Source organism: Hydractinia symbiolongicarpus, chromosome 2, assembly GCF_029227915.1.
Source record: "Hydractinia symbiolongicarpus strain clone_291-10 chromosome 2, HSymV2.1, whole genome shotgun sequence".
Lineage (NCBI taxonomy): Eukaryota > Metazoa > Cnidaria > Hydrozoa > Anthoathecata > Hydractiniidae > Hydractinia > Hydractinia symbiolongicarpus.
Genome location: NC_079876.1, coordinates 29,508,547 through 29,529,805, shown reverse-complemented (window position 1 = coordinate 29,529,805; position 21,259 = coordinate 29,508,547). Strand labels below are relative to the sequence as shown.

Sequence of the window (21,259 nt, the reverse complement as noted above, 5' to 3'; positions counted from 1 at the left end):
TGTTGAGTTATCAAGAGGGCAAATTATTGAAAATCCGAAGGTCGTCAAATGGTAGTGCTCTTGCGCGATTTAGAATACTAAGGGTCATTGCCAGTACGTTCTCCAAATTCAAGTAACCTTGGTAACCTGAAATTTCAACCAAGGTGGCCGAGTGGCTAAGGCGTTGGACTTAAGTTCCAATGGACGATTGTCCGCGTGGGTTCGAACCCCACCTCTGGTATTAGCTAGGTTTATCTGGGTGATAAGATGATTGAAGGATGCTTGGAGAATTTAAACGTGGAAATGTGTTTGCCATGACACGTTGTGGCGAAGTATCGAACCTGGAGAAATAGAACAGCTGCAATAGTTGTACCAGCCGTTATTTCACAATGCGCAATTATTCCTTCCATATCTCAAATTTTCAAACTCAAAATCCCAAATATTACCATACTTTTTTGCAGTTCCAGTCAATTTGGTAAATTATCAAAACGGCAAATTATTAAAGAAATAAGAAGGTCGACAGATGTCAATGCTCTTACACGATTTAGAATATTTAGGTTCATTGCCAGTACTTTTTCCAAGTTCAAGTAACCTTAATAACCTGAAATTTCAGTCAGGGTGGGCGAGTGGTTAGGCGTTGGACTTAAGTTTCAATGGATAATTGTCCGCGTGGGTTCGAACCCCTCCTCTGGTATTAGCTGGGTTGAACTGTGTGATAAGATGATTGAAGGATGCTTGGAGAATTTAAACGTGGAAATGTGTTTGCCATGACACGTTGTGGCGAAGTATCCAACTTGGAGAGGTAGAATAGCTGCAATAGTTGTACCAGCCGTTATTTCACAATGCGCAATTATTTCTTCCATATCTCAAATTTTCAAACTCAAAATCCCAAATATTACCATCCCTTTTTGCAGCCCCATTCATTTTGTTGAGCTATCAAAATAGAAAATTTATTGAAAAATCTGAAGGTCGTGAAACGGTATGCTCTTAGGCGAGTTAGAATACTAAGGTTCATTGCCAGTACTTTTTCCAAGTTCAAGTAATCTTTTTAACCGGAAATTTCAACCAGGGTGGCCGAGTGGTTAAGGCGTTGGACTTAAGTTCCAATGGATGATTGTCCGCGTGGGTTCGAACCCCACCTCTGGTATTAGCTACGCTAACCTGTGTGATAAGAAGATTGAGGGATGCTTGAAGAGTTTTAACCGTGGAAATGTGTTAACATGATGCGTTGTGTTGAATTATCCCACAGGGCAAAATAGAATAGCCCCAATAATTCTACCAGCCGTTACTTCACGATACCCAATAATGCCTTCCGTATCTGAAACTTTTAAATTCAAAATCCCAAGAATTAACATCCCATTTTGCAGTTCCATTCATTTTGTTGAGTTATCAAGAGGGCAAATTATTGATAATCTGAAAGTCGTTAAATGGTAGTGGTCTTACGCGATTTAGAATACTAAGGTTCATTGCCAGTACGTTTTCCAAGTTCAAGTAACCTTGGTAACCTGATATTTCAACCAGGGTGGCCGAGTGGCTAAGGCGTTGGACTTAAGTTCCAATGGACGATTGTCAGCGTGGGTTCGAACCCCACCTCTGGTATTAGCTAGGTTTATCTGGGTGATAAGATGATTAAAGGATGCTTGGAGAATTTAAACGTGGAAATGTGTTTGCCATGACACGTTGTGGCGAAGTATTGAACCTGGAGAAATAGAACAGCTGCAATAGTTGTACCAGCCGTTATTTCACAATGCGCAATTATTCCTTCCATATCTCAAATTTTCAAACTCAAAATCCCAAATATTACCATACTATTTTGCAGTTCCAGTCAATTTGGTAAATTATCAAAACGGCAAATTATTAAAGTAATAAGAAGGTCGACAGATGTCAATGCTCTTACACGATTTAGAATATTTAGGTTCATTGCCAGTACTTTTTCCAAGTTCAAGTAACCTTAATAACCTGAAATTTCAGCCAGGGTGGGCGAGTGGTTAGGCGTTGGACTTAAGTTCCAATGGACGATTGTCCGCGTGGGTTCGAACCACCCCTGGTATTAGATAGGTTTATCTGGGTGATAAGATGATTGAAGGATGCTTGGAGAATTTAAACGTGGAAATGTATTTGCCATGACACGTTGTGGCGAAGTATCAAACATGGAGAAATAGAACAGCTGCAATAGTTGTACCAGCCGTTATTTCACAATGCGCAATTATTCCTTCCATATCTCAAATTTTCAAACTCAAAATCCCAAATATTACCATCCCTTTTTGCAGCCCCATTCATTTTGTTGAGCTATCAAAATAGAAAATTTATTGAAAAATCTGAAGGTCGTGAAACGGTAATGCTCTTAGGCGCTTTAGAATACTAAGGTTCATTGCCAGTACTTTTTCCAAGTTCAAGTAATCTTTTTAACCGGAAATTTCAACCAGGGTGGCCGAGTGGTTAAGGCGTTGGACTTAAGTTCCAATGGATGATTGTCCGCGTGGGTTCGAACCCCACCTCTGGTATTAGCTACGCTAACCTGTGTGATAAGAAGACTGAGGGATGCTTGGAGAGTTTTAACCGTGGAAATGTGTTAACATGATACGTTGTGTTGAATTATCCCACAGGGCAAAATAGAATAGCCCCAATAATTCTACCAGCCGTTACTTCACGATACGCAATAATGCCTTCCGTATCTGAAACTTTTAAACTCAAAATCCCAAGTATTAACATCCCATTTTGCAGTTCCATTCATTTTGTTGAGTTATCAAGAGGGCAAATTATTGATAATCTGAAGGTCGTCAAATGGTAGTGGTCTTACGCGATTTAGAATACTAAGGTTCATTGCCAGTACGTTTTCCAAGTTCAAGTAACCTTGGTAACCTGAAATTTCAACCAGGGTGGCCGAGTGGCTAAGGCGTTGGACTTAAGTTCCAATGGACGATTGTCCGCGTGGGTTCGAACCCCACCTCTGATATTAGCTAGGCTAACTTCTGTGATAACAAGATTGAGGGATGCTTGGAGAGTTTTTAACCGTGGAAATGTGTTAACATGATACGTTGTGTTGAATTATCCCACAGGGCAAAATAGAATAGCCCCAATAATTCTACCAGCCGTTACTTCACGATACGCAATAATGCCTTCCATATCTGAAACTTTCAAACTCAAATTCCCAAGTATTATTATCCCATTTTGCAGTTCCATTCATTTTGTTGAGTTATCAAGAGGGCAAATTATTGATAATCTGAAGGTCGTCAAATGGTAGTGGTCTTACGCGATTTAGAATACTAAGGTTCATTGCCAGTACGTTTTCCAAGTTCAAGTAACCTTGGTAACCTGAAATTTCAACCAGGGTGGCCGAGTGGCTAAGGCGTTGGACTTAAGTTCCAATGGACGATTTTCCGCGTGGGTTCGAACCCCACCTCTGGTATTAGCTAGGTTTATCTGGGTGATAAGATGATTGAAGGATGCTTGGAGAATTTAAACGTGGAAATGTGTTTGCCATGACACGTTGTGGCGAAGTATCCAACTTGGAGAGGTAGAATAGCTGCAATAGTTTTACCAGCTGTTATTTCACAATGCGCAATTATTTCTTCCATATCTCAAATTTTCAAACTCAAAATCCCAAATATTACCATCCCTTTTTGCAGCCCCATTCATTTTGTTGAGCTATCAAAATAGAAAATTTATTGAAAAATCTGAAGGTCGTGAAACGGTAATGCTCTTAGGCGATTTAGAATACTAAGGTTCATTGCCAGTACTTTTTCCAAGTTCAAGTAATCTTTTTAACCGGAAATTTCAACCAGGGTGGCCGAGTGGTTAAGGCGTTGGACTTAAGTTCCAATGGATGATTGTCCGCGTGGGTTCGAACCCCACCTCTGGTATTAGCTACGCTAACCTGTGTGATAAGAAGATTGAGGGATGCTTGGAGAGTTTTAACCGTGGAAATGTGTTAACATGATACGTTGTGTTGAATTATCCCACAGGGCAAAATAGAATAGCCCCAATAATTCTACCAGCCGTTACTTCACGATACCCAATAATGCCTTCCGTATCTGAAACTTTTAAACTCAAAATCCCAAGTATTAACATCCCATTTTGCAGTTCCATTCATTTTGTTGAGTTATCAAGAGGGCAAATTATTGATAATCTGAAGGTCGTCAAATGGTAGTGATCTTACGCGATTTAGAATACTAAGGTTCATTGCCAGTACGTTTTCCAAGTTCAAGTAACCTTGGTAACCTGAAATTTCAACCAGGGTGGCCGAGTGGCTAAGGCGTTGGACTTAAGTTCCAATGGACGATTGTCCGCGTGGGTTCGAACCCAACCTCTGGTATAAGCTAGGTTTATCTAGGTGATAAGATGATTGAAGGATGCTTGGAGAATTTAAACGTGGAAATGTGTTTGCCATGACACGTTGTGGCGAAGTATCGAACCTGGAGAAATAGAACAGCTGCAATAGTTGTACCAGCCGTTATTTCACAATGCGCAATTATTCCTTCCATATCTCAAATTTTCAAACTCAAAATCCCAAATATTACCATCCCTTTTTGCATCCCCATTCATTTTGTTGAGCTATCAAAATAGAAAATTTATTGAAAAATCTGAAGGTGGTGAAATGGTAATGCTCTTAGGCGATTTAGAATACTAAGGTTCATTGCCAGTACTTTTTCCAAGTTCAAGTAATCTTTTTAACCGGAAAATTCAACCAGGGTGGCCGAGTGGTTAAGGCGTTGGACTTAAGTTCCAATGGATGATTGTCCGCGTGTGTTCGAACCCCACCTCTGGTATTAGCTACGCTAACCTGTGTGATAAGAAGTTTGAGGGATGCTTGGAGAGTTTTGACCGTGGAAATGTGTTAACATGATACGTTGTGTTGAATTATCCCACAGGGCAAAATAGAATAGCCCCAATAATTCTACCAGCCGTTACTTCACGATACGCAATAATGCCTTCCATATCTGAAACTTTTAAACTCAAAATCCCAAGTATTACCATCCCATTTTGCAGTTCCATTCATTTTGTTGAGTTATCAAGAGGGCAAATTATTGATAATCTGAAGGTCGTCAAATGGTAGTGGTCTTGCGCGATTTAGAATACTAAGGTTCATTGCCAGTACGTTTTCCAAGTTCAAGTAACCTTGGTAACCTGAAAGTTCAACCAGGGTGGGCGAGTGGTCAGGCGTTGGACTTAAGTTCCAATGGACGATTGTCCGCGTGGGTTCGAACCCAACCTCTGGTATAAGCTAGGTTTATCTAGGTGATAAGATGATTGAAGGATGCTTGGAGAATTTAAACGTGGAAATGTGTTTGCCATGACACGTTGTGGCGAAGTATCGAACCTGGAGAAATAGAACAGCTGCAATAGTTGTACCAGCCGTTATTTCACAATGCGCAATTATTCCTTCCATATCTCAAATTTTCAAACTCAAAATCCCAAATATTACCATCCCTTTTTGCATCCCCATTCATTTTGTTGAGCTATCAAAATAGAAAATTTATTGAAAAATCTGAAGGTGGTGAAATGGTAATGCTCTTAGGCGATTTAGAATACTAAGGTTCATTGCCAGTACTTTTTCCAAGTTCAAGTAATCTTTTTAACCGGAAAATTCAACCAGGGTGGCCGAGTGGTTAAGGCGTTGGACTTAAGTTCCAATGGATGATTGTCCGCGTGTGTTCGAACCCCACCTCTGGTATTAGCTACGCTAACCTGTGTGATAAGAAGTTTGAGGGATGCTTGGAGAGTTTTGACCGTGGAAATGTGTTAACATGATACGTTGTGTTGAATTATCCCACAGGGCAAAATAGAATAGCCCCAATAATTCTACCAGCCGTTACTTCACGATACGCAATAATGCCTTCCATATCTGAAACTTTTAAACTCAAAATCCCAAGTATTACCATCCCATTTTGCAGTTCCATTCATTTTGTTGAGTTATCAAGAGGGCAAATTATTGATAATCTGAAGGTCGTCAAATGGTAGTGGTCTTGCGCGATTTAGAATACTAAGGTTCATTGCCAGTACGTTTTCCAAGTTCAAGTAACCTTGGTAACCTGAAAGTTCAACCAGGGTGGGCGAGTGGTCAGGCGTTGGACTTAAGTTCCAATGGACGATTGTCCGCGTGGGTTCGAACCACCCCTGGTATTAGATAGGTTTATCTGGGTGATAAGATGATTGAAGGATGCTTGGAGAATTTAAACGTGGAAATGTATTTGCCATGACACGTTGTGGCGAAGTATCAAACATGGAGAAATAGAACAGCTGCAATAGTTGTACCAGCCGTTATTTCACAATGCGCAATTATTCCTTCCATATCTCAAATTTTCAAACTCAAAATCCCAAATATTACCATCCCTTTTTGCAGCCCCATTCATTTTGTTGAGCTATCAAAATAGAAAATTTATTGAAAAATCTGAAGGTCGTGAAACGGTAATGCTCTTAGGCGATTTAGAATACTAAGGTTCATTGCCAGTACTTTTTCCAAGTTCAAGTAATCTTTTTAACCGGAAATTTCAATCAAGGTGGCCGAGTGGTTAAGGCGTTGGACTTAAGTTCCAATGGATGATTGTCCGCGTGGGTTCGAACCCCACCTCTGGTATTAGCTACGCTAACCTGTGTGATAAGAAGACTGAGGGATGCTTGGAGAGTTTTAACCGTGGAAATGTGTTAACATGATACGTTGTGTTGAATTATCCCACAGGGCAAAATAGAATAGCCCCAATAATTCTACCAGCCGTTACTTCACGATACGCAATAATGCCTTCCGTATCTGAAACTTTTAAACTCAAAATCCCAAGTATTAACACCCCATTTTGCAGTTCCATTCATTTTGTTGAGTTATCAAGAGGGCAAATTATTGATAATCTGAAGGTCGTCAAATGGTAGTGGTCTTACGCGATTTAGAATACTAAGGTTCATTGCCAGTACGTTTTCCAAGTTCAAGTAACCTTGGTAACCTGAAAGTTCAACCAGGGTGGGCGAGTGGTCAGGCGTTGGACTTAAGTTCCAATGGACGATTGTCCGCGTGGGTTCGAACCACCCCTGGTATTAGATAGGTTTATCTGGGTGATAAGATGATTGAAGGATGCTTGGAGAATTTAAACGTGGAAATGTATTTGCCATGACACGTTGTGGCGAAGTATCAAACATGGAGAAATAGAACAGCTGCAATAGTTGTACCAGCCGTTATTTCACAATGCGCAATTATTCCTTCCATATCTCAAATTTTCAAACTCAAAATCCCAAATATTACCATCCCTTTTTGCAGCCCCATTCATTTTGTTGAGCTATCAAAATAGAAAATTTATTGAAAAATCTGAAGGTCGTGAAACGGTAATGCTCTTAGGCGATGTAGAATACTAAGGTTCATTGCCAGTACTTTTTCCAAGTTCAAGTAATCTTTTTAACCGGAAATTTCAATCAAGGTGGCCGAGTGGTTAAGGCGTTGGACTTAAGTTCCAATGGATGATTGTCCGCGTGGGTTCGAACCCCACCTCAGGTATTAGCTACGCTAACCTGTGTGATAAGAAGACTGAGGGATGCTTGGAGAGTTTTAACCGTGGAAATGTGTTAACATGATACGTTGTGTTGAATTATCCCACAGGGCAAAATAGAATAGCCCCAATAATTCTACCAGCCGTTACTTCACGATACGCAATAATGCCTTCCGTATCTGAAACTTTTAAACTCAAAATCCCAAGTATTAACACCCCATTTTGCAGTTCCATTCATTTTGTTGAGTTATCAAGAGGGCAAATTATTGATAATCTGAAGGTCGTCAAATGGTAGTGGTCTTACGCGATTTAGAATACTAAGGTTCATTGCCAGTACGTTTTCCAAGTTCAAGTAACCTTGGTAACCTGAAATTTCAACCAGGGTGGCCGAGTGGCTAAGGCGTTGGACTTAAGTTCCAATGGACGATTTTCCGCGTGGGTTCGAACCCCACCTCTGGTATTAGCTAGGTTTATCTGGGTGATAAGATGATTGAAGGATGCTTGGAGAATTTAAACGTGGAAATATGTTTGCCATGACACGTAGTGGCAAAGTATCGAACCTGGAGAAATAGAACAGCTGCAATAGTTGTACCAGCCGTTATTTCACAATGCGCAATTATTCCTTCCATATCTTAAATTTTCAAACTCAAAATCCCAAATATTACCATACTATTTTGCAGTTCCAGTCAATTTGGTAAATTATCAAAACGGCAAATTATTAAAGAAATAAGAAGGTCGACAGATGTCAATGCTCTTACACGATTTAGAATATTTAGGTTCATTGCTAGTACTTTTTCCAAGTTCAAGTAACCTTAATAACCTGAAATTTCAGCCAGGGTGGGCGAGTGGTTAGGCGTTGGACTTAAGTTTCAATGGACGAATATCTGCGTGGGTTCGAACCCCACCTCTGGTATTAGATAGGTTTATCTGGCTGATAAGATGATTGAAGGATGCTTGGAGAATTTAAACGAGGAAATGTGTTTGCCATGACACGTTGTGGTGAAGTATCGAACTTGGAGAGGTAGAATAGCTGCAATAGTTGTACCAGCCGTTATTTCACAATGCGCAATTATTTCTTCCATATCTCAAATTTTCAAACTCAAAATCCGAAATATTACCATCCCTTTTTGCAGCCCCATTCATTTTGTTGAGTTATCAAAACGGCAAATTATTGAAAAATCTGAAGGTCGTCAAATGGTAATGCTCTTGCACGATTTAAAATAATAAGATTCATTGCCAGTACTTTTTCCAAGTTCAAGTAACCTTATTAACTTGAAATTTCAACCAGGGTGGCCGAGGGGTTAAGGCGTTGGACTTAAGTTCAAATGGACTATAGTCCGCATGGGTTCGAACCCCATCTCTGGTATTAGCTAGGCTAACCTGTGTGATAAGAAGATTGAGGGATGCCTGGCGAGTTTTAACCGTAGGAATGTGTTAACATGATACGTTGTGTTGAAATATCCCACAGGGCAAAATAGAATAGCCCCAATAATTCTACCAGCCGTTACTTCACGATACGCAATAATGCCTTCCATATCTGAAACTTTCAAACTCAAAATCCCAAATATTACCATCCCATTTTGCAGTTCCATTCATTTTGTTGAGTTAACAAAAGGGCAAATTATTCAAAAATCTGAAGGTCGTCAAATGGTAATGCTCTTGCGCGATTTAAAATAATAAGATTCATTGCCAGTACTTTTTCCAAGTTCAAGTAACCTTATTAACTTGAAATTTCAACCAGGGTGGACGAGTGGTTAAGGCGTTGGACTTAAGTTCCAATGGACTATTGTCCGCATGGGTTTGAACCCCACCTCTGGTATTAGCTAGGCTAACCTGTGTGATAAGAAGATTGAGGGATGCTTGGAGGGTTTTGCCGTAGAAATGCGTTAACATGACACGTTGTGTTGAATTATCCCGCATGGCGAAATAGAATAGCTTCAATAGTTCCACCAGCCGTTACTTCACGATGCGCAATAATGCCTTCCATATCTCAAACATTCAAACTCAAAATCCCAAATAATACTATCCTTTTTTACAGCTCCATTCATTTTGTTGGCTTTCAAAATGGAAAATTATTAAAAAATATGAAGGTCGTCAAATGGTATTGCTCTGTCGCGATTTAAAATAATAAGATTCATTGACAGTATTTTTTCCAAGTTCAAGTAACCTTATTAACTTGAAATTTCAACAAGGGTGGCCGAGTGGTTAAGGCGTTGGACTTAAGTTCCAATGGACTATTGTCCGCATGGGTTCGAACCCCACCTCTGGTATTAGCTAGGCTAACCTGTGTGATAAGAAGATTGAGGGATGCTTGCAGAGTTTTAACCGTGGAAATGTGTTAACATGATACGTTGTGTTGAATTATCCCACAGGGCAAAATAGAATAGCCCCAATAATTCTACCAGCCGTTACTTCACGATACGCAATAATGCCTTCCACATCTGAAACTTTCAAACTCAAAATCCCAAATATTACCATCCCATTTTGCAGTTCCATTCATTTTGTTGAGTTATCAAAACGGCAAATTATTGAAAAGTCTGAAGGTCGTCAAATGGTAATGCTCTTGCGCGATTTAAAATAATAAGATTCATTGCCAGTACTTTTTCCAAGTTCAAGTAACCTTATTAACTTGAAATTTCAACCAGGGTGGCCGAGTGGTTAAGGCGTTGGACTTAATTTCCAATGGACGATTGTCCGCGTGGGTTCGAACCCCATCTCTGGTATTAGCTACGGTAACCTGTGTGATATGTGTGAATCTGATTTTTACCCTCGTTAAGCACTTCAAATGAAATTGAAAAAGAAGTGTTTGAAAACGGGGATGAAAATCAAATTACAAATTTTTTACACAATGATCACACTAACGATAGTTATGTATCATCATGGTGTTCTGAAATTTGCGAACAAAGTCATAACAACTCTGAGCCAGCACAGTATTTTGCAAGTTCCAATTCTATTCCCTGCGAGTTAAACGCTCATACGAGATTAAATAACTTGCGCATTAAAAACCTTCATAGAGTAGCTATTGGGCATATAAATATCAACTCAATAAGAAACAAATTTGAGATGCTTTCTGCGACTGTAGATGGTAATCTTGACATTTTGATGGTCTCAGAGTCTAAAATCGACAACTCTTTTCCCACAGCACAATTTTTTATCAATGGCTATACCAAACCATACAGGCTAGACCGAGACTGTTTCGGTGGGGGTATTCTGCTGTATTTACGGAAAGATATTCCATCCCGACCCATTACCTGTAAATTTTAAAACCATGCAGAATACTTATTAGTGGAAATAAATCTGCGGAAACAAAAGTGGCTCCTCTGTTGCGTATACAACCCTCATAAACAAAATTTGAAAAAACATTTGCAAAATATTGAAGAGGAACTTGCTAAACATTCTGCTACTTATGACAATCTTCTTGTGATCGGTGATTTCAATGCTGAACCAAGCGAAATTCCACTTTCTGATTTTGCAAAAATTTATGGTTTGCATAACCTTGTAAAAGAGCCTACTTGTTTTAAAAGCCAATGCAAGCCAACTTGCATCGACTTGATCCTTACTAACAAATCATCAAGCTTTCAACACACTAATGTTGTGGAAACAGGCTTATCTGACTTCTACAAGATGACTGTGACTTTTATGAAAACTAAATTTAAAAAGGGTAAACCGAACATACAACAATATAGGGACTACAAAAAATTTGACCATGAAACTTTCCGGGGGGACCTTTTTAAATCGTTAAATGAAACCGATTTCTTAGGTATTGATCTTGAAGCATCTTTGAACAAAGTCATGAACACTCTTAATATACATGCTCCAAAGAAAACGAAATATTTGAGAACCAACCAAGCACCTTTTATGAATAAAGAGTTAAATAAGGCAATAATGACTAGATCTAGACTAAGAAATAAATACTTAAAAAGCAAAAGCGATGAAACTAAAACTGCTTTTAAAACGCAAAGAAATAAATGTGTCAAACTAGTACAAAAAAGTAAAGAAACGTACTATAACAATTTAGAGATTAAAAGTGTTACAGATAATAAAAAGTTCTGGAACACAGTTAAACCTTGCTTTACTGAGAAAGTCAAAAACAAAGAGCTGATAACATTAGTTGAAAATGGAAAAACTATCACTGATGACCTTGAAATAGCATCGATTTTCAATGATTATTTTTGCAACCTTGTTCCCAATCTTAGAATCAAGCTAAATGAAAATCCACAAAATGATAATATTTTTAATGATAAATCTATTGAGACCTCGTTATCAAAATTTGCTAATCATCCAAGTGTTGTCAAAATCAAACAGTTTTATGGCGAGTCTGGTAAAAAGCTTTCTTTTAGACGAGTCAGCCTATCTGATGTTACAAAAAAAATTAAAGATTTGGATAAAAATAAAACTACACAGCAGTCTGACATTCCAACGAAAATAATACAGAAAAATTCTGACATTTTTGGAAATGTTTTGTGCAACAGCATAAATTATAACATCGACCAATCCAATTTTCCAAAAAGCCTTAAGAACGCAGACGTCATTCCAGTTTTTAAAAAGGAGGACCGTACGGACAAGTGTAACTACCGCCCGGTCAGTATACTGCCTAATATCTCTAAGATATTCGAAAAATGCTTATACGAACAAATTGAAGCTTTTTTTCAACTTATTTTTAACAAGCAGCAGTGTGGTTTTCGGAGAGGTTTTAGTACGCAGCAATGCCTTATAGCAATGATCGAAAAATGTAAAAAAAAGCCTAGATAATAAAGGATCTTACGCAGCGTTATTGACAGACTTGTCTAAAGCTTTTGACTGTATAAATCACGATTTACCATTGCTAAACTGCACGCTTATGGGTTTGACAAGGATGTTTTGAGATTAATACATAGCTATTTAACTGGCCGGAAACAAAGAGTTAAAATAAACAACTCATTTAGTACGTTACTCGACATCTTATTTGGTGTGCCACAAGGGTCTATTTTAGGCCCACTACTCTTCAACGTTTTCCTGATAGATTTATTTCTGATAACGATTGAAACTGATATAGCTAGCTACACAGATGACAACACCCCATATACGTATGGGTCTGATAAAAATCAAGTTGTAGAAGACCTTGAAAAAACAGCAAAAAGAATGTTTATATGGTTTGCTGAAAACGGTATGAAAGCCAATGAAGCAAAGAGCCATCTTCTTTCTAGTTTACCACTTGATACAAAAGCTGTCGTTGGAGACACGTACATTGAAAACAGTGACCAACAGAAACTGTTAGGAATAAAAATTGATCGGAAATTAAAATTTGATTTGCATGTAACGGACTTATGTCAAAAAACCAGCCAAAAACTATATGCGTTAGCGCGTGTTGCACCTTACATGAATACTCAAAAAAGAAGAGTTATTATGAAGGCTTTTGTTACCTCTCAATTCAGTTACTGTCCTTTGATATGGATGTTCCACAATAGAACATTGAATAACAGAATTAATAATCTGCATGTAAGAGCACTTCGAATAATCTATTGTGACCATACATCAACATTTAAGGAACTGTTACATAGAGATAAATCAAAAACGATACACGGAAAAAATCTTGAAACACTAGCTATAGATATATATAAAGCTAAAAACAAACTCTCACCTGATATAATAAGTGATATTTTTCTGTTCCGTAGTAGCACTTATAATTTGAGAAATGAAAGAGAACTTTGCTATCGCACAGCAAAAACGTCTACTTATGGCACTGAAACTATCTCAAATTTTGCGCCAAAATTGTGGCAGATGATACCATCAAATATAAAAACATCTGAAACGTTACAAGAGTTTAAGTCAAAAATTAAGAAATGGAATCCAGAAAGTTGCCCTTGTAGGTTGTGCAAACCGTATATTAATGGATTAGGTTTTATTTGACAGGCAGACTTTTATTTAGTATTTATAGCATTTTGCGATTTGTTTTTGTTGTGTTTTTTTTTTCCCGAATTTTCTGGCATACCACTTCCTTGCAATATATAGGATCTCAAAAATAAAAGCTATAGTCTAACCATCCTATATCTCAGGATGATGATATGCAAAGCAAAGAAGTCAAATTAACTAAATTAATTGCCTTCTTCATTGACTTTAATTAGCGACTTTTCCCGAGAAGCTAGAATTTTTTTTATTTTTTTTTTACACGTCAATGTAAAAGAAATTTTTAATAATATAATAATAATAAGAAAATTGAGGGATGCTTGGAGAGTTTTGACCGTGGAGATGTGTTAACATGATACGTTGTGGTGAAGTATCGCACATGGCGAAATGAAATAGCACCAATAATTCTACAAGCCGTTATTTCACGATGCGCAATTATGCCTTCCATATCTCAAAATTTCATACTCAAAATCCCAAATATTACTATCACTTTTTGGAGCTCCATTCCTTTTTTTATCCTATCAAAATGGAAAATTATTAAAAAATCTGAAGTTCGTCACATGGTAATGCTCTTGGGCGATTTAGAATACTAAGGTTCATTTCACGTACCCTTTTCAAACTCAAGTAACCTAATTAACCTGAATATTCAACAAGGGTGGCCGAGTGGTTAAGGCGTTGGACATAAGCTCCAATGAACGTTTCTCCGAGTGGGTTCGAAACCCATCTCTGTTATTAGCCAAGTTAACGTTTTTGATAAGATGATTGAAGGATGCTTGCAGAATTTAAACGTGGAAATGTGTTTGCCATGACACGTTGTTGCGAAGTACCGAACTTGGAGAGGTAGAATAGCTGCAATAGTTGTCCCAGCCGTTATTTCGCAATGCGCAATTATTCTTTCCATATCTCAAATTTTCAAACTCACGATCCCAAACATTACCATTTTTTTTTGCAGTTCCAATCAATTTGTTGAATTATCAAAACGGCAAATTATTAAAGAAATAAGAAGATCGACAGATGTTAATGCTCTTGTGCGATTTAAAATAGTAAGGTTCATTGCCAGTACTTCTTCCAAGTTCAAGTAACCTTATTTACCTGAATATTCAACCAGGATGGCCGAGTGGTTAAGGCGTTGGACTTAAGCTCCAATGAACGTTTCTCCGAGTGGGTTCGAACCCCATTTCTGTTATTAGCTAGGTTAACGTTTTTGATAAGATGATTGAAGGATGCTTGGAGAATTTAAACGTGGAAATGTGTTTGCCATGACACGTTGTTGCGAAGTATCGAACTTGGAGAGGTAGAATAGCTGCAATAGTTGTACTAGCCGTTATATCACGATACGCAATTACTCATTCCATGTCACCAAATTTCAAATTCAAAATCTCAAAGATTACATCTCTTTTTGCAGTTCCAGGCAATTTAATGAATTATTAAAGCTGCGAATTATTAAATAAATAAGAAGGTCGACAGATGTCAATGCTCTTACACTTACCCAATTTGTTGAATTATGAAAGCGGCAAATTATTAAAGAGATAAGAAGGTCGACAGATGTCAATGCTCTTACACGATTTAGAATACTAAGATTCATTGCCAGTACTTTTTCCTAGTTTAAGTAACCTTATTAACCTGAATATTCAACCAGGGTGGCCGAGTGGATAAGGTGTTGGGCTTAAGTTCCAATGGACGCTTGTCTGAGTGGGTTCGAACACCACCTCTGTTATTAGCTAGGTTAACGTTTTTGATAAGATAATTGGAGGATGCTTGGAGAATTTAAACGTGGAAGTGTGTTTGCCATGACTCGTTGTGGCAAAGTATCGAACTTGGAGAGTAGAATAGCTGCAATAGTTGTACCAGCCGTTCTTTCACAATGCGCAATCATTCCTTCCATATCTTAAACATTCAAATTCCAGTCCCAAATATTACCCTCCTTTTTTTGCAGTTCCATTCATTTTGTTGAGTTATCAAAAGGGCAAATTATTGAAAAATCTGAAGGTCGTCAAATGGTAATGCTCTTGCGCGATTTAAAATAATAAGATTCATTGCCAGTACTTTTTCCAAGTTCAAGTAACCTTATTAACATGAAATTTCAACCAGGGTGGCCGAGTGGTTAAGGCGTTGGACTTAAGTTCCAATGGACTATTGTCCGCATGGGTTCGAACCCCACCTCTGTTATTAGCTAGGCTAACCTGTGTGATAAGAAGATTAAGGGATGCTCGGAGAGTTTTAACCGTGGAAATGTGTTAACATAACACGTTGTGTTGAATTATCCCAGAGGGCAAAATAGAATAGCCCCAATAATTCTACCAGCTGTTACTTCACAATACGCAATAATGCCTTCCATATCTGACACTTTCAAACTTAAAATCCCAAATATTACCATCCCATTTTGCAGTTCCATTCATTTTGTTGAGTTATCAAAAGGGTAAATTATTGAAAAATCTGAAAGTCGTCAAATGGTAGTGCTCTTGCGCGATTTAGAATACTAAGGTTCATTGCCAGTACGTTTTCCAAGTTCAAGTAACCTTGGCAATCTGAAAATTCAACAAGGGTGGCAGAGTGGTTAAGGCGTTGGACTTAAGTTCCAATGGACTATTGTCCGCATGGGTTCGAACCCCACCTCTGGTATTAGCTAGGCTAACCTATGTGATATGAAGATTGAGGGATGCTTGGAGAGTTTTAACCGTGGAAATGCGTTAACATGATACGTTGTGTTGAATTATCCAACAGGGCAAAATAGAATAGCCCCAATAATTCTACCAGCCGTTACTTCACGATACGCAATAATGCCTTCCATATCTGAAACTTTCAAACTCAAAATCCCAAGTATTACCATCCCATTTTGCAGTTCCATTCATTTTGTTGAGTTATCAAAAGGGCAAATTATTAATAAATCTGAAGTACGTCAAATGGTAGTGCTCTTGCTCGATTTAGAATACTAAGGTTCATTGCCAGTACGTTTTCCAAGTTGAAGTAACCTTGGTAACCTGAAATTTCAACCAGGTTGGCCGAGTGGTTAAGGCGTTGGACTTAAGTTCCAATGGACTATTGTCCGTATGGGTTCGAACCTCACCTCTGGTATTAGCTAGGCTAACCTGTGTGATAAGAAGATTGAGGGATGCTTGGAGGGTTTTGCCGTTGAAATGCGTTAACATGACACGTTGTGTTGAATTATCCCACATGGCGAAGTTGAATAGCCCCAATGGTTCTACCAGCCGTTACTTCACGATGCGCAATAATGCCTTCCATATCTCAAACATTCAAACTCCAAATCCTAAATATTACCATCCTTTTTTGCAGTTCCATTCATTTTGTTGAGCTATCAAGATGGAAAATTATTACAAAATCTGAAGTTCGTCAAATGGTAATGCTCTTGGGCGATTTAGAATACTAAGGTTCATTTCCCGTACCCTTTCCAAATTCAAGTAACCTTATTAACCTGAATGTTCAACCAGGGTGGCCGAGTGGTTAAGGCGTTAGACTTAAGTTCCAATGGTCTATTGTCTGCATGGGTTCAAACACCACCTCTGGTATTAGCTAGGCTAACCTGTGTGATAAGAAGATTGAGGGATGCTTGGAGAGTTTAAACCGTTGAAATGTGTTAACATGATACGTTGTGTTGAATTATCCCACAAGGCAAAATAGAATAGCCCCAATAATTTTACCAGCCGTTACTTCACGATACGCAATAATGCCTTCCATATCTGAAACTTTCAAACTCAAAATCCCAAATAGTACCATCCCATTTTGCAGTTCCATTCATTTTGTTGAGTTTTCAAAAGGGCAATCTATTAAAAAATCTGAAAGTCGTCAAATGGTAGTGCTCTTGCACGATTTAGAATACTAAGGTTCATTGCCAGTACGTTTTCCAAGTTCAAGTAGCCTTGGTAACCTGAAATTTCAACCAGGGTGGCCGAATGGTTAAGGCGTTGGACTTAAGTTCCAATGGACTATTGTCCGTATGGGTTCGAACCTCACCTCTGGTATTAGCTAGGCTAACCTGTGTGATAAGAAGATTGAGGGATGCTTGGAGGGTTTTGCCGTGGAAATGCGTTAACATGACACGTTGTGTTGAATTATCCCACATGGCGAAGTTGAATAGCCCCAATAGTTCTACCAGCCGTTACTTCACGATGCGCAATAATGCCTTTCATATCTCAAACATTTAAACTCCAAATCTCAAATATTACCATCCTTTTTTGCAGCTCCATTCATTTTGTTGAGCTATCAAGATGGAAAATTATTACAAAATCTGAAGTTCGTCAAATGGTAATGCTCTTGGGCGATTTAAAATACTAAGGTTCATTTCCCGTACCCTTTCCAAATTCAAGTAACCTTATTAACCTGAATGTTTAACCAGGGTGGCCAAGTGGTTAAGGCGTTAGACTTAAGTTCCAATGGTCTATTGTCCGTATGGGTTCGAACCTCACCTCTGGTATTAGCTAGGCTAACCTATGTGATAAGAAGATTGAGGGATGCTTGGAGGGTTTTTCCGTGGAAATGCGTTAATATGACACGTTGTGTTGAATTATCCCACATGGCGAAATAGAATAGCCCCAATAGTTCTACCAGCCGTTACTTCACGATGCGCAATAATGCCTTCCATATCTCAAACATTCAAACTCCAAATCCCAAATATTACCATCCTTTTTTGCAGTTCCATTCATTTTGTTGAGTTATCAAAAGGGCAAATTATTGAAAAATCTAAAGGTCGTCAAATGGTAGTGCTCTTGCGCGATTTAGAATACTAAGGTTCATTGCCAGTACGTTTTCCAAGTTCAAATAACCTTGGTAACCTGAAATTTCAACCAGGGTGGCCGAGTGGTTAAGGCGTTAGACTTTAGTTCCAATGGACTATTGTCCACATGGTTTCAACCCCATCTCTGGTATTAGCTAGGCTAACCTGTGTGATAAGAAGATTGAGGGATGCTTGGAAAGTTTAAACCGTGGAAATGTGTTAACATGATACGTTGCGTTGAATTATTCCACAGGGCAAAATAGAATACCGCCAATAAATTTACCAGCCGTTACTTCACGATACGCAATAATGCCTTCCATATCTGAAACTTTCAAACTCAAAATCCCAAATATTACCATCCCATTTTGCAGTTCCATTCATTTTGTTGAGTTATCAAAAGGGCAAATTATTGAAAAATCTGAAGGTCGTCAAATGGTAGTGCTCTTGCGCGATTTAGAATACTAAGGTTCATTGCCAGTACGTTTTCCAAGTTTAAATAACCTTGGTAACCTGAAATTTCAACCAGGGTGGCCGAGTGGTTAAGGCGTTAGACTTAAGTTCCAATGGACTATTGTCCACATGGTTTCAACCCCATCTCTGGTATTAGCTAGGCTAACCTGTGTGATAAGAAGATTGAGGGATGCTTGGAAAGTTTAAACCGTGGAAATGTGTTAAAATGATACGTTGTGTTGAATTATCCCACAGGGCAAAATAGAATAGCGCCAATAATTTTACCAGCCGTTACTTCACGATACGCAATAATGCCTTCCATATCTGAAACTTTCAAACTCAAAATCCCAAATAGTACCATCCCATTTTGCAGTTCCATTCATTTTGTTGAGTTATCAAAAGGGCAATCTATTAAAAAATCTGAAAGTCGTCAAATGGTAGTGCTCCTGCACGATTTAGAATACTAAGGTTCATTGCCAGTACGTTTTCCAAGTTGAAGTAACCTTGGTAACCTGAAATTTCAACCAGGTTGGCCGAGTGGTTAAGGCGTTGGACTTAAGTTCCAATGGACTATTGTCCGTATGGGTTCGAACCTCACCTCTGGTAATAGCTAGGCTAACCTGTGTGATAAGAAGATTGAGGGATGCTTGGAGGGTTTTGCCGTTGAAATGCGTTAACATGACACGTTGTGTTGAATTATCCCACATGGCGAAGTTGAATAGCCCCAATGGTTCTACCAGCCGTTACTTCACGATGCGCAATAATGCCTTCCATATCTCAAACATTCAAACTCCAAATCCTAAATATTACCATCCTTTTTTGCAGTTCCATTCATTTTGTTGAGCTATCAAGATGGAAAATTATTACAAAATCTGAAGTTCGTCAAATGGTAATGCTCTTGGGCGATTTAGAATACTAAGGTTCATTTCCCGTACCCTTTCCAAATTCAAGTAACCTTATTAACCTGAATGTTCAACCAGGGTGGCCGAGTGGTTAAGGCGTTAGACTTAAGTTCCAATGGTCTATTGTCCGCATGGGTTCAAACACCACCTCTGGTATTAGCTAGGCTAACCTGTGTGATAAGAAGATTGAGGGATGCTTGGAGAGTTTAAACCGTTGAAATGTGTTAACATGATACGTTGTGTTGAATTATCCCACAAGGCAAAATAGAATAGCCCCAATAATTTTACCAGCCGTTACTTCACGATACGCAATAATGCCTTCCATATCTGAAACTTTCAAACTCAAAATCCCAAATAGTACCATCCCATTTTGCAGTTCCATTCATTTTGTTGAGTTTTCAAAAGGGCAATCTATTAAAAAATCTGAAAGTCGTCAAATGGTAGTGCTCTTGCACGATTTAGAATACTAAGGTTCATTGCCAGTACGTTTTCCAAGTTCAAGTAGCCTTGGTCACCTGAAATTTCAACTAGGGTGGCCGAGTGGTTAAGGCGTTGGACTTAAGTTCCAATGGACTATTGTCCGTATGGGTTCGAACCTCACCTCTGGTATTAGCTAGGCTAACCTGTGTGATAAGAAGATTGAGGGATGCTTGGAGGGTTTTGCCGTGGAAATGCGTTAACATGACACGTTGTGTTGAATTATCCCACATGGCGAAGTTGAATAGCCCCAATAGTTCTACCAGCCGTTACTTCACGATGCGCAATAATGCCTTTCATATCTCAAACATTTAAACTCCAAATCTCAAATATTACCATCCTTTTTTGCAGCTCCATTCATTTTGTTGAGCTATCAAGATGGAAAATTATTACAAAATCTGAAGTTCGTCAAATGGTAATGCTCTTGGGCGATTTAAAATACTAAGGTTCATTTCCCGTACCCTTTCCAAATTCAAGTAACCTTATTAACCTGAATGTTTAACCAGGGTGGCCAAGTGGTTAAGGCGTTAGACTTAAGTTCCAATGGTCTATTGTCCGTATGGGTTCGAACCTCACCTCTGGTATTAGCTAGGCTAACCTGTGTGATAAGAAGATTGAGGGATGCTTGGAGGGTTTTTCCGTGGAAATGCGTTAATATGACACGTTGTGTTGAATTATCCCACATGGCGAAATAGAATAGCCCCAATAGTTCTACCAGCCGTTACTTCACGATACGCAATAATGCCTTCCATATCTCAAACTTTCAAACTCAAAATCCCAAATAGTACCATCCCATTTTGCAGTTCCATTCATTTTGTTGAGTTATCAAAAGGGCAATCTATTAAAAAATCTGAAAGTCGTCAAATGGTAGTGCTCCTGCACGATTTAGAATACTAAGGTTCATTGCCAGTACGTTTTCCAAGTTCAAGTAACCTTGGTAACCTGAAATTTCAACCAGGGTGGCCGAGTGGTTAAGGCGTTGGACTTAAGTTACAATGGACGATTGTCCGCGTGGGTTCGAACCCCACCTCTGGTATTAGCTAGGCTAACCTGTGTGATAAGAAGATTGAGGGATGTTTGGAGAGTTTTAACCGTGGAAATGTGTTAACATGATATGTTGTGTTGAATTATCCCACAGGGCAAAACAGAATAGCCCCAATAATTCTACCAACCGTTACTTCACGATACGCAATAATGCCTTCCATATCTGAAACTTTCAAACTCAAAATCCCAAGTATTACCATCCCATTTTGCAATTCCATTCATTTTGTTGAGTTATCAAAAGGGCAAATTATTGAAAAATCTGAAGGTCGTCAAATGGTAGTGCTCTTGCGCGATTTAGAATACTAAGGTTCATTGCC

General features: G+C 38.7%; 17 non-coding genes across 17 annotated transcripts; all 17 read left to right on the top strand.

Annotated features, from left to right (window-relative positions):
- The first annotated feature begins 137 nt into the window (after positions 1–137).
- Positions 138–220, top strand: Trnal-uaa (transfer RNA leucine (anticodon UAA)). Its single transcript has one exon. It is a non-coding gene; the product is annotated as a tRNA-Leu (tRNA).
- Positions 221–1,043: 823 nt separating this feature from the next.
- On the top strand, positions 1,044–1,126 carry Trnal-uaa (transfer RNA leucine (anticodon UAA)). Its single transcript has one exon. It is a non-coding gene; the product is annotated as a tRNA-Leu (tRNA).
- A 369-nt stretch (positions 1,127–1,495) lies between these two features.
- On the top strand, positions 1,496–1,578 carry Trnal-uaa (transfer RNA leucine (anticodon UAA)). Its single transcript has one exon. It is a non-coding gene; the product is annotated as a tRNA-Leu (tRNA).
- Positions 1,579–2,400: 822 nt separating this feature from the next.
- On the top strand, positions 2,401–2,483 carry Trnal-uaa (transfer RNA leucine (anticodon UAA)). The gene has a single exon. It is a non-coding gene; the product is annotated as a tRNA-Leu (tRNA).
- A 369-nt stretch (positions 2,484–2,852) lies between these two features.
- On the top strand, positions 2,853–2,935 carry Trnal-uaa (transfer RNA leucine (anticodon UAA)). The gene has a single exon. It is a non-coding gene; the product is annotated as a tRNA-Leu (tRNA).
- A 370-nt stretch (positions 2,936–3,305) lies between these two features.
- On the top strand, positions 3,306–3,388 carry Trnal-uaa (transfer RNA leucine (anticodon UAA)). The gene has a single exon. It is a non-coding gene; the product is annotated as a tRNA-Leu (tRNA).
- A 371-nt stretch (positions 3,389–3,759) lies between these two features.
- Trnal-uaa (transfer RNA leucine (anticodon UAA)) lies at positions 3,760–3,842 on the top strand. Its single transcript has one exon. It is a non-coding gene; the product is annotated as a tRNA-Leu (tRNA).
- A 369-nt stretch (positions 3,843–4,211) lies between these two features.
- Positions 4,212–4,294, top strand: Trnal-uaa (transfer RNA leucine (anticodon UAA)). Its single transcript has one exon. It is a non-coding gene; the product is annotated as a tRNA-Leu (tRNA).
- A 371-nt stretch (positions 4,295–4,665) lies between these two features.
- On the top strand, positions 4,666–4,748 carry Trnal-uaa (transfer RNA leucine (anticodon UAA)). The gene has a single exon. It is a non-coding gene; the product is annotated as a tRNA-Leu (tRNA).
- An 822-nt stretch (positions 4,749–5,570) lies between these two features.
- Trnal-uaa (transfer RNA leucine (anticodon UAA)) lies at positions 5,571–5,653 on the top strand. The gene has a single exon. It is a non-coding gene; the product is annotated as a tRNA-Leu (tRNA).
- Positions 5,654–6,473: 820 nt separating this feature from the next.
- Positions 6,474–6,556, top strand: Trnal-uaa (transfer RNA leucine (anticodon UAA)). Its single transcript has one exon. It is a non-coding gene; the product is annotated as a tRNA-Leu (tRNA).
- Positions 6,557–7,828: 1,272 nt separating this feature from the next.
- Trnal-uaa (transfer RNA leucine (anticodon UAA)) lies at positions 7,829–7,911 on the top strand. The gene has a single exon. It is a non-coding gene; the product is annotated as a tRNA-Leu (tRNA).
- An 823-nt stretch (positions 7,912–8,734) lies between these two features.
- On the top strand, positions 8,735–8,817 carry Trnal-uaa (transfer RNA leucine (anticodon UAA)). The gene has a single exon. It is a non-coding gene; the product is annotated as a tRNA-Leu (tRNA).
- An 821-nt stretch (positions 8,818–9,638) lies between these two features.
- Positions 9,639–9,721, top strand: Trnal-uaa (transfer RNA leucine (anticodon UAA)). The gene has a single exon. It is a non-coding gene; the product is annotated as a tRNA-Leu (tRNA).
- A 370-nt stretch (positions 9,722–10,091) lies between these two features.
- Trnal-uaa (transfer RNA leucine (anticodon UAA)) lies at positions 10,092–10,174 on the top strand. Its single transcript has one exon. It is a non-coding gene; the product is annotated as a tRNA-Leu (tRNA).
- A 5,249-nt stretch (positions 10,175–15,423) lies between these two features.
- On the top strand, positions 15,424–15,506 carry Trnal-uaa (transfer RNA leucine (anticodon UAA)). The gene has a single exon. It is a non-coding gene; the product is annotated as a tRNA-Leu (tRNA).
- Positions 15,507–20,851: 5,345 nt separating this feature from the next.
- Positions 20,852–20,934, top strand: Trnal-uaa (transfer RNA leucine (anticodon UAA)). The gene has a single exon. It is a non-coding gene; the product is annotated as a tRNA-Leu (tRNA).
- Positions 20,935–21,259: the final 325 nt, after the last annotated feature.